Raw genomic sequence first — 12,040 nt, forward strand, 5'->3', positions numbered from 1 at the left:
GCAATACAAACCACCAAACAGGACGTAGGGTATTACGCACATCGCGGCCCAAACCTATCTAAATCTTGTGTTGCTTGCACCTTCGAGTTCCTGATCTCGGCGTCACCCTACCTAAAACTTACCACCTCGGGTATACCCCTCGGTGGGCAGGCGATAAAACACCAACAGATGGGCAACATCCACAACCTAGCTCAGAGGTGCACCTAAATACTGAGGCTAGAACATTGGAGTATCCAGATTCTGTCGTTAGGGGAAATGATGAGGAATCATCAAGGATACAAGAGATTTCATTAAATTATTTTAATTCTGGAGAAACATTTGATAGAAAGACTACTATTGTCAACACATATTTTTTCGAACAAATTGGAAACAATCTTCTCAATGATCCGGATTCAAAGACCATGGCAAAGTGTAGAAAACGCTCGGACTGGGCAAAGTGGGAAGAAACAATCCAATCGGAATTAGCCTCGCTTACTAAGAGGGAAGTATTCATGCCTATGTTATCTACACCTCCAAGTTTCTTCCCTGTGGGATACAAGTGGGTTTTCGTTCCAAAGAGGAATGAGAACAATGACGTGGTGAGATATAAAGCGAGACTAGTAGCACAAAGGTTCACACAAAGAGCCGGCATTAATTTCAATGAGACTTATTCTCCAGTTATGAGTGGAATCACATTCCCATATTTAATTTCATTGGCAGTACAAAAGCATCTATCGATGCAGTTAATGGATGTAGTGACAGCATATTTGTATGGGTCACTAGATTCTAATATATATATATATGAAGGTTCCAGAAGGAATTACCATACCGAATCCGAACGCAAATCACAACATGTATTGTGTAAATTAAAGAAGTCACTTTATGGCTTAAAGCAATCGGGTCGAATGTGGTACAATCGACTCAGTGAATTCCTTCTCAAGAAGGGGTACACTAGTAGTGATGATTCACCATATGTGTTCATTAATGTGACAGTTCAATTACATGTAAGCTAGGCATATTATTTGTTAGTGTGAAGTATGTGCTTGTTAGTGTAAAGCTTGTGTGTGTTTATGTGAAGTTTTTGAAAATTTGAAGTGCAAGTAAAAAGGGTATTTTTGTAGTTACAGAAAAACCTAGGGTTGTTTTTGCAAAATGTAATTAGATAGGAGGTAACTTCAAAATAAGTGAAGGGTGGTTTTGCAAACATGTTTTTCTTGCTTTATGTCTTGTAAAAATATATATATTTATCCAAAAGTTGCATTAGAAATGCATGTGTTGAATTGTATAAAAATTTGGGTAAAGTTTTGAAAATAGGGGTATTTATGTAATTTTATAAAAGTATAAGTCCTTTTATGTAAGTATCTGATTTACAAAAGTAACTTTTAAAGTTACTCAGGACTAACATGTAAAAGGTGCAAGTCATCATGACATGTCTATCCAATCATTATGACGAGTCTATCCCGTCATCATGACGTGTCATAAATGCTTACATTTAGGTCCTGAATTTTATAAAGTTATGCTCTTTAGGACAAAAGTAATTCAAATCCAACTTTTGTTCAAAATTTAACGTGTAAAGATATAAGTTTTGAGTTTTTGAACTTGGGCTCTAAAGCAATGTTGTAGAGTTTGAAAAACTCTCCAACTTTCGTTTTGGGCATTTCTTCATTAGGGTTTTAAATCAATGGGAAATTTTACTTTACAGAAAGGTCCCTGCAATTTTCTGAATTTACGCATAAGTCCTTGGGAAATTCCATCTGTCTTTCTCCTCTGCTCTCCCTTATCCTGGCGCCCCTTTTCTTTTCCTCACCGGCAGCTCCATCCTCATCTCCACCCGGTTCTTCCTCTCTCTCTCTCTCCTCCATGTCGCAGCAGGCAGGGCTGGCTCCAGGTGGCGGCAGAGCGGCGCGCTCTGGCGCGCGCGTGGGGGCGCAGCCGCGGTGGGCGGCCCTGAGTGGCGGCCGCAGGAGCAGGCTCGGGCCCGGCGCAGACGCTTGGGCGCGGGAGCCGGCGCCGGATTGGAGCGCGCGAACGAGCGTGCGGCTCGGCGCAGGCGCGGGCGAGCGGCGCGCGGGCGGCGCTAGAGGCGCGCGGCGCGAGCGCAGCGCGGGCGGCTCGGCGTGGTGGTGGCGCGGACGGCGCACTGGCGCTGGGCGGCCAGAGGGCAGGCGCGGGTGGAGCGGAGCGCGTGGACAGCGTGTGGAGCGCGCGGGCGGCGCGCTGGCATGGCGCGCGCGGGAGCCGGAGCGGTGGCGCGCAGACGGCCGGAGCAGAGGCGCGCGGTGCGGGGCAGGCGCGTTTGCAGGCGCAGAACTTGGCGGCCCGAGCTGGTGGCGTGCAGGACCGGGGAGCACCGGGGAGTGGACCGCACGCGTGAAGACTTGGAGGTGACCGACGCCGAGCCTGTGAAGTGGGAGCGGGTCAAGGATGCGCGCGGCTCGGACATGTGCAGATGTGACGCGGCAAGGCCGAGGCGAGCGCGTGTCCAGCAGCAGGAAGAGGAGGAGCAGTTGCACGGCGTGCAGGACGATGGTGTGTAGGAAGGTCGCGCGCGGTGCGGGAGGAGCTGCAGTGTGACGGCTACAGGCAGATTCGCACGGGAGCAGCAGGGCCGCATATGGAGGACGTCGGAAGCCGTTGAGGAGAAGACAACGGAAGGCACAACTCTGATGCAGACAGACCATGGCCCTCGCAGAGGCGGAGGGGCGGTTATGGCATGACGAGCCGGAAGGAGAAGCGACGAAGCGAAGGCGACGGTTATAGAGCGGCGAGCTCGGAAGGAGCAGCTGCACAGCGGCAAGGCGGTCAGGGCAGGAGCAACGCAGCGCGGGTTTGACGCGCAGCACAAGACGACCGGCAGAGTTACAGGACCCGGAGGTCTGAGCGGAATCGAACCGGCGCGTTCGCGAGTGCGAGCGGAAGTGTTTTGCCAATGGCCGGCTCGATTCCGCAGGCATGTGCGCGTCCAAGGCATCAGACCACGCGCAAGCAAGTTGGGGGCCGTCTGTGTGGAAGCAGAACAGGAGCAGCGGCCTTGCGAATGGCTGCGCAGGTGTGCCGGCAGTGCACGCACCGGAGCAGTTAGGTCGAGGAGGGTTTCTTCTTGTGCGAGCAGAAGTGTTCGGTCGGCCATGCTTTAGCCTCACTTGTGCGTGGGCAGAGGAAGTTCAACCCGTGAGCAAGAGGACCCTGAGGTTCGCGGAGGAGTTGGCATAGCGAACCAATTCGGCCCTACCGGCTTCGTCCATGAGTCCACGACATCCAGTAGCTCCTATTCCTCGCCGATCGTCCGAGCGAGACCACAACACCTCAAGGAAGCTCGTGGACCCTCTTATCGAGCCTCTTCGGATCCCTTCGCTGAAACATCATCGCCGTGGCGAAGCCAACCGCCATCACCACAGGTCACCGTGAGGAATACCCCTCCGGCCATTCTTTACCCACTACAATCCCCTGGCAAGCTTCTTCGTCACCCACGGAACCTCATCACCGTCGAGCACTTCTCATCACCGATCTTGTTCGTCATGGGAATTCACTTTTCGCCCGTTCTCCTCCACAACCCAAGTTACCCCAAGGTTTGCCCTGACCTATTGAATCTTCCTAATGCCGGCGATCCCCTTTGCCGGAATATCGTCGTTATCTTCCTGTTCTCTGTTTTCCCCGACTAGGGACTTAATTGCTTCGATTTAGAAGGTTCTTGGATATTCTCTGTAAAATTTCTAGCACTTTCTTTATTTCAAATCAGTGAACTTCTACATTCCATAGAATTTCGTAAAAAGTTCATAAAAGTACAAAATCAGTTTTGTTTGAATCCTTAGGTCAAAACCTACAAATTTATGTTGTGATCTTGAGTTAAAGTCTTTGATTTGTGATCTAGGTTAAGTATTAGGGAATGAGTGCTTTATTATACTTTGTGTTATATGCATGTGTTGTAGCTGAAAAGTAAATCATAGGATGTATGTCTTAAGTGGAGATGTGTGATATTTAGTTAATCCTTTCACACGAGTGCTCATATCCCTGCCATCAAGACTTTATCCTTATCTTGATTGCCGTTTCCTTAAGGTCCTTTCCATATAGGGATCCTTATTAATTCGTGTGTATCTGCTGCTTAACTAATACATCTATGCAGGTATGCTTTAGCGTCAGCTATCAGCTCAGTCGCTACGCATCCGTTTTCTTTGAACCTATGATGTTCCTGTGTAACGGCTGTCAGCCGATGCAATTCTTTCGATATGCTTCTACCATCGGCTGGTTAGCTGATACGATTGTTATCTTTCTAGTATCGGCTACTGCTGATACAATTCTTTTGTTCTGTCCTACATCGGCTGCACATGATCGATGCATCGGAGATGCACACACGATCTTAGTATTCTTGTTATCGGCCGATCCAAGCCGATTCTAGTTGTTTTCCATATCAGTCAAATATGGCCGATCAATCTTTAGTTTTCCTATCCTTATCCACACACTTCTATCAGCCGATTTATCGACTGAGAGATCAGCTATATATTTATCGGTCACATACCCTCAACCACACTCCATTTGGTTACACAGGCCAAAGTACACAACTCTAGATCAGTAAGATAGCACAGTCGACACGCCTCTGTTAGGCACGACCAAAGCACATCAATCGTCTAAACCTGATACATCCTCATCGGTTAAGGCCAAGACCAATACACCAACCAATTAGATAGGCCAGAATCATGCTGATAATCCAATCGGCAAAATCCTCCCTTTTTCTATCCTTGAAGTATTATACCTTCAACGTTCCTCTCCATATCAACCGATTTAACCTCAGGTGAATCAAATCGGCTAATCTTTTCTACTCATATACCGAGATTGCTCCTACTGATTTCTCTTTCAAACAGAAATCAGCAGATCTCTTAATACTGTATAGATGGTTTCCTCCTTTGCCAATTCTATCGACTGAACCCCTGTTGTTTCCAATCGGCTCTGTTGTAATCATCAACAAGTAGCCGAATCTAATTAGTTGTCCACCTAAAGCTCTATCCAAGTTTAGTTGCAGATCTTTTGATTGTTATACGAGTAATATGTGAAATGAATGTTGGATTGCAACTTTGTTGTGAAGTAAAATAGCTTTATGTGCACACTTTGAATGTAATGTTGCATTGCATGTAGATACGACTACTTCCGCAAACGGTACCTACGAGATCTCCCAGAAGTCTGCAGAGGATGTTTCTGAAGACCAAGAGAACGTCACCAAGGGATTATCGGAAGCCCCGAACCAAAGTTCGGAAGATAATAATACTAACATCCCTGACTTCAGCCCCACCAGTAAAGGCAAGCCCCGGACATAGCCCACTATTTTAATTACACTGCAATCTATATCTATTTATGTAATTCTATGCATTAAGTTCTTAGGAATTGCTTGGAACCCTAGTTGCATAATTCCAGGAACCGATGTACTGAACATTAGAACTTGAGTCCGACTAGCTGCTATGCTAATAGGACCGGTAGAAGTCGGGTGATTTCCTGTCACTCGCGCGATATAGGAGTTGTAATGTTTACATTCCTGTTATCACTATAAGGATGACGGACGGGAGTTTTGTGAGGTATCATGGTTGAGATGATACCCCGTCCGTGTTGTTGAACTTGATAAGGTCGCAGTGTGTGGTAGTGCGGGTTAAGCGTTTGAAAGTACTAACCACATGCCGCGAAATATGGTAAACGGTAAGCCTAGTAACCAATCGGCCCGAGGAGTGGACATACCTCCCACCACTCGTCTTGCTTCTTCTGGTTACTTAAGTTCGACGTGTGGGAATACGTGTTGCAAGGGCAACCAGGAATACGGGTTTTGTAGTCGCGCTACAGACGTATGTTCTGCACTTTGGAAGTGCGTATGGTCCTGCAGTCGCTTGTGGTGGATCTGATCCACGAGTCGGAATGAAAGGCAAACGGTTGCTTTGGAACAACCCTTTGGTGTTCCAAGCGTGTGAGTTAGGTTTACCTTGCAAGGTTGAATTCGATTCAGAATCGTCCGCTTCTCACGAAGATTGAGACTGCTTGATTCCTTTACCACATAGATTAACAAGAGTAACTTTGTGATTATCAAAGATGATGTTTGGCTAAAGTTTCTACCATGCTTGAATAGCTATAGGTGCTTACCTAGAATGGATAATCAACTAGAATCTGAAAGCTAAAAGTTGGAATAAGGATTTACTCTTTATTGCTTTTCAGCTGAAACTAAACCCAGAACCTTTAAAAACCTTCATAAGTCTAGTTACATGGCTAAGTATACCATGAGACGGGTAAGCCTTGCTGAGTATTAGTATACTCAGTCTTGCTAGCATATGTTTTTCAGGTAAAGTCTTTGAAGACCCTACTCTTCCCCTGCCTTGGCCCTGTGCTCTTCCGGATGATTGGTCCGTGGAATGGGATCCGTCCTCGGCCAATGCTGATGATGTCAAGTGATGTCGTGCCCGGGCTTAGCATGACATCCGTCTTGATGACGTGTTGTAAATCATCACGTATGTTTTCCGCTACCAAAAACCATAAGCTTTAACAGTTTGTAATGTTTTCTCTAAGTTTGAAACTTCGTACTGATTTTAAAAACTCTTGTAATGTAATTCCTTGTGATGTAAAATATGATGGTGACTGTATCTCTGGACTCACTTTCGTGTGAGGTAACCTTATTTGATCCTGTGTATCGGTGGTTTATCGGGACGTTACCCGACAGGCCAAGGGATTATACCATTTGAAGCACGTTGGAGCCCTCAGGAATGGACTCGCGTACTTGAGCCGGTATAATTCAGGTTGGTTCTGCCACAATTAAGAAGTTCGATAAGGGATTTTATATTATTTCTGTGTATGTTGATGATCTTAATATTATTGGTCAGATACAAGATATAAATAAAGCACGGAATCATCTAACAATGGAATTCATGATGAAAGATTTGGATCAAACCAAATTCTATTTAGGTTTACAACTTGAACATCTTCCTATGGGAACTTTTGTACGCTTATATCAAAAAGATATTGGAGACATTTAATATGGATAAATCATATCCATCAAGGACACCTATGGTTGTAAGGTCACTTGATATGAAAAAGGATCAATTTAGACCACGAGATGATGGAGAAGAATTGTTGGGACCTGAGGTTCCTTATCTTAGTGCCATTGGAGCGTTAATGTATCTTGCAAATAGCACCCGACCGGATATCGCTTTTGCAGCGAATTTACTAGCTAGACATAGCGCTACTCCTACCAAACATCATTGGATAGGAATTTAGAATATCTTTCGATATCTCAATGGTACAAAAGATCTTGGGCTTTTTTTTCAAAGAAATGCAGATTCAAATATGATTGGATACACTGATGCTAGTTATTTATCTGATCCCCATAATGCCAGATCCCAGACAGGCTATGTATTTTTATATGGTGGAACAGCCATATCATGGAAATCTTCCAAACAAACATTAGTGGCTGCATCCACAAATCATTCTGAAATAATTGTTTTATATGAAGCTTCACGTGAATGCGTGCGGCTATGCAGAATGATTAACCACATCCAACAATCATGTGGTATTGGTTCCATCGAATCACCGACTATTATCTATGAAGATAATACTGCTTGTGTTGCACAAATGGATACATGTTATACAAAGAGCAATATAACTAAACATATTGCACCAAAATTATTCTACCCCCACCAATTAAAACAAAGTGGAGAAATTGACATTTTGCAAATTAAATCTTGCGATAATCTCGCTGACTTGTTAACAAAGTCTTTACCAACATCAATTTTTCAAAAATTGGTACGTGGCATTGGTATGCGACGACTACGAGATTTATAAGATTTAGAGGGAGAATCTACTTAAATTAGACCTGATCCAAGCCTCATATTGTACTCTTTTCCTATATGAGTTTTTAATTAAATTTCTCATAAAGATTTTTAATAAGACAATATCAATGCAAGCACTTATATCTATCTCTAATTTTCCCCAACGGGTTTTCGAGGAGATATCAAAGATATATTAATCTTTCTCATATATATTTTCCCATTGCGTTTTAGAAGAAGGACATTACAATCTCATATGTCAACAATGAGATAGTAATTCATATATATGCTATATTACTTTCTTCTTATTTTCCTATTAGGTTTAAGGAGTTTTTCATGGCATATCAATAGACAACATGGTTTCTCCTCACATTTTCCTACAAGGTTTTGGACGAGTTTTTCCTATTATTTTGGATATTCTCAAGAACAAAGAACAAGGATTACATGAAACATAATTGAAGCAAATTGACCAAGGGGGAGTGTTAGAAATTATTAGTGTGTGATCAATTAGCATTAACCACATGATTAACACGTGGATTAGTCAGTTAATCTCATCACTAGCGGTTCCTATGACGGGACGCGTCTTTAGCAGAGGCCCGTTCGGAAGGGGAGTGTCCCCTTCCGAACCGGCGCATTGGTTCCTTTGAACCTATATAAATATGTAAGCACTGTTCATCACGAGGAATAAAAGAATCATTTACATCCTGTTTAAGATTAACTCAAACAAGTTCTAGCGGGTCTAGAGGGGTTTAGGGCACGCGTGGATGATGTAGTGGCCGTCTGCCGGCCCGTTCCGCGCCCGGGATCGGCAAACGAGCGGGCGTCGCCATGGCCGCGCCATGGCCACAGGAGCCGCCGCGGAGCACTATGCTCCGGCCGCCCCAAGGCCTGGCTGGTGGCTGTGGCGTGATCAGGAGTGAGGGGTGGTACTCCCTGGGCCATTGGCCGGCGAGGGGAGGACCGGGATGGCCGGCCGCCGTGGCGATGCCACGGGCCGTCGCCGGCGGCGATGTTCCGCGCAGGGGGGGGGGTGTGAGGGGGCGGGGGCTGCGCGTGCGGTTGGGTTACAGGAGGTGCAGGGTGAAGTGGGGAAGGCTGTGGGCCCAGGCTGGCCGGCGGCGAGCCGCCGCGGCTACCCGCTCCTGTACCCACGGCCAAGGGCTGGGAACTGTGCTGGGACCAGGGGCCCGCTAGGCGGAGAGAGTATGAGAGGGGGTTTGGGGGGCGCGGGGGGGGGGGGGGGTGGGGGGTGGCGGGGGGTGGGGGCGAGATTGGCAGCGGAAGGTCGGGGAGCGCCTCCAGGGCGTGGAGATCTCGAACGGCTCCACCTGCAACGCTACAGGTTCCTGTAATCTTCTGCCTGACTTGCGTTGTGTAATCTCCTGCCTGCCATCGCCGAAGGTAGCCGCCCCCACGCCAAGGAAGGCGGCCGCACAGAAACCACGGCGGCGGTTCCTCTTGAGCAAGGGCGGGCGGCGAGGAGAAAGTCTGCGGCAACGCCGGCGAGGCGGGGAGAAAAGCAGTGGGCTTTCCTGGGCCGCCGCGTGGCCATGGTGTGGTTGCCGTGTTGGCTGCTGAAGGTGAAGAAGGTTCGGGCGGGTGTGTAAACATCAACAATAGGCGCATGATGCCCTGATGCGTTCGTCCTCGGGCTCGGGCTCACTGCCTCCGTGTCGTGGTAATCTTCGATCTCCTGTAGTGAATCAGCAATGGGGACGCTCCCTGATTCCGTGCGCAGAAACTTGTGAATCTCCTCTTTTTTTCTATTCAGTTGTTGATCATATTCCCTGATAGGCATTAACATATTCTTACACTTGCAATGATTCTGAATATTTTGGAATTCAGTCATTAGTTTCTGATGGATGATCGCGCTGGTACCTTGGAAGAGCTAGCAGATTTCATCTATTAACCCGACTAAGAATACAAGGCCGCAGTTCCTTAGCAAGTAGAAATCTCCCACACTCAATTACATTGCAAATAGCAAGAAACATTGGTTTTGTCGCAATGTTATATTAAGAGAGGGATTTTAACTACAGTTCAGGTTAGGCCTTTGACTAGAAAATGAAGTACAGAAGAATAAACTTTCTGTATTGATGGGGAACACCGGAATAGCATGTATGTCTTACAATGCTGATGCACTTCTTTCTGTGTTCATATGTTAATAGTCGGTTATATTTTACAAATGAACCAACTGTGTGCTCTTCTTGTGCATTTGTGATGAAAACTTCTTTATGGCACTCGGTTCAACTTGGCAAGTGTGTTTGAAAGTTTGAATGGATTGAAATGGAATGCAAAGCATCAAAGTGTGTAATGTTTGTATTCGAGTATGGTCCCGTCGATGCACAGCAACCTAGCTTAAGCATCAAAGTGTGTAATGTTTGTGTTCGAGTACGGTCCCGTCGATGTACAGGAACCTAGCTTTGATATCTCCTATTTCTATTCCTGGAAAGGGAAGAAAAACTTATAGGCCTGTCGCGTGTGTTCATATGACTATCTTCAGTGTCTTTCAGGTACATCCATCACTACAGAGGAGAGGAATTGGCCCAAAAATAGTGGACAAAATTACAAGGTAACTTACTTGAATTTATCATAAAAATTGTTATATATGTGATCATACAAGTAGAATATGCAAACTAGCAGCACCAGACAATCAGTGCGTCATGTTCCCATTACAGTTGCTATTGATCATATTAGTTTTGAAGCTCCAATATAGCAGCACAGCTGGCCGTTAGCCTACAGATACAGAGTGATTTTCTAACCATATTATGTGTTCGACCAATAATAAATGGATCTCCAAATCAACTAATCATAAAATAATAGGCAAACACGTTCGATGTGAAATACTTCATTGATTGGTAAAAATACTTGTAACCTGTAATAAATTGATTTCTAGCCCAAAGTTAGAGCTTCATCTAATTGTCTTTTGCTGGAAAAATATCTGCAGGGTACTTCATGGCAGAGGTTTATATGACTTTTCCGCATTATGTACAGAAAAGGAGAGGTACGACATTCATGTAAATTGGCATATGTCGCATGAGTTTCATGTTTTTTTGCATCTTTAATGTCAATATCATTATTAGTAAACGTGAAGATGTGGATCACTTAGTCTTCACCGTTACATGATGACGTTTATTCATTTTGGTGCCTCTTGCAGGTTGTTTTTTTTAAGCTTGTGGTTTTGGTGATGATATGCTGGGTTCAACAACAATGTTGTATACTAGAAACGTGCAAATGTTGTATAGTTAACACATACAAATAGAGTACACACAAAAAATTTGAGCTACCACTACCAGAAAACAATTAGATGAAGCTATAAAGTACCGATTGCTGTTGCAGCCGGTGGAGTCGGTACTGATGCGAGGCATCAGTACCGGCTGCAACTGTGGCCGTCCCAGAGAGGGCCTTAGGGACCGGGCCGTGCCACGACTCGATACCAAAGGCTTCACGGGGCCTCGAGCGCTGGGTCGTGCCATGACCCGGTGCCTATGCAGCGGCCATGAGCATCTGGTCGTGCTATGATCTGGTGCTTGATAACACCAGCAGCATTAATGCTGAGTCGTGACATGATCCAGCTCTAATGATTGATCATAAGCACCGGGTCATGCCATGATCTGGTACTAATGCAACTGCCTATATATAGCAGCCCCTCCCCCTCCTCGGGCTGCCATGAACTCTGCATTGTTCATAGCAGCAGAGTGAGGGTGGGGGAGGTGAAGTTTTGCAACTTTTTCTGAAAAGGTTAGAAAATTTCTCTTGAGCTAGCAATTAAATTTCTTCGGTGCAGTTAGCCTTTGATTTAGTTTATAATTGTTATACACTAGCAATTAATTTAGCCTTTGAGCTAGCAATTAATTTTTTCCTTGACCTGGCAATTAGTTGCTATTTAGTTTATAATAATTTTTTCCTTGAGCTAGCAATTAATTGTTATTTAGTTTATTATTGATATAATAATTGTTAGACATGATACACTTACTAATTAATTATTATTTTTTACATGTGTTAATTAATTTTTAGTTGTAGTTAGCAAGTGATTCAGTTTATTATTTTGACACTCTAGTGATGTATATAATGGACCACTTGCAAAGCTGTGAATCCTGATTGTTCAAGGATAAGGGACTAATTGTGAATGTTACAACTCTTTCTGAATTAATCTCTTATCCTTGAATAGTCAAGGTTCTCTGAAGGTCTAAACAAAGTGAGGACTGACAAAATAATTATTTGGACCTGTTAATTAATCATGATGTGTGATGGACATTTGGACCTATTAATTA

The 12,040-nt window shown here is 45.0% G+C and overlaps 1 long non-coding RNA gene across 1 annotated transcript; it reads left to right on the plus strand.

Annotated features, from left to right (window-relative positions):
- Positions 1–9,042: 9,042 nt before the first annotated feature.
- On the plus strand, positions 9,043–10,775 carry LOC112883500. Its single transcript, XR_003226855.1, has 3 exons — positions 9,043–9,447; positions 10,270–10,338; positions 10,714–10,775. It is a non-coding gene; the product is annotated as an uncharacterized LOC112883500 (long non-coding RNA).
- The last annotated feature ends 1,265 nt before the right edge of the window (positions 10,776–12,040 follow it).

This window comes from Panicum hallii, chromosome 2, assembly GCF_002211085.1.
Source record: "Panicum hallii strain FIL2 chromosome 2, PHallii_v3.1, whole genome shotgun sequence".
Lineage (NCBI taxonomy): Eukaryota > Viridiplantae > Streptophyta > Magnoliopsida > Poales > Poaceae > Panicum > Panicum hallii.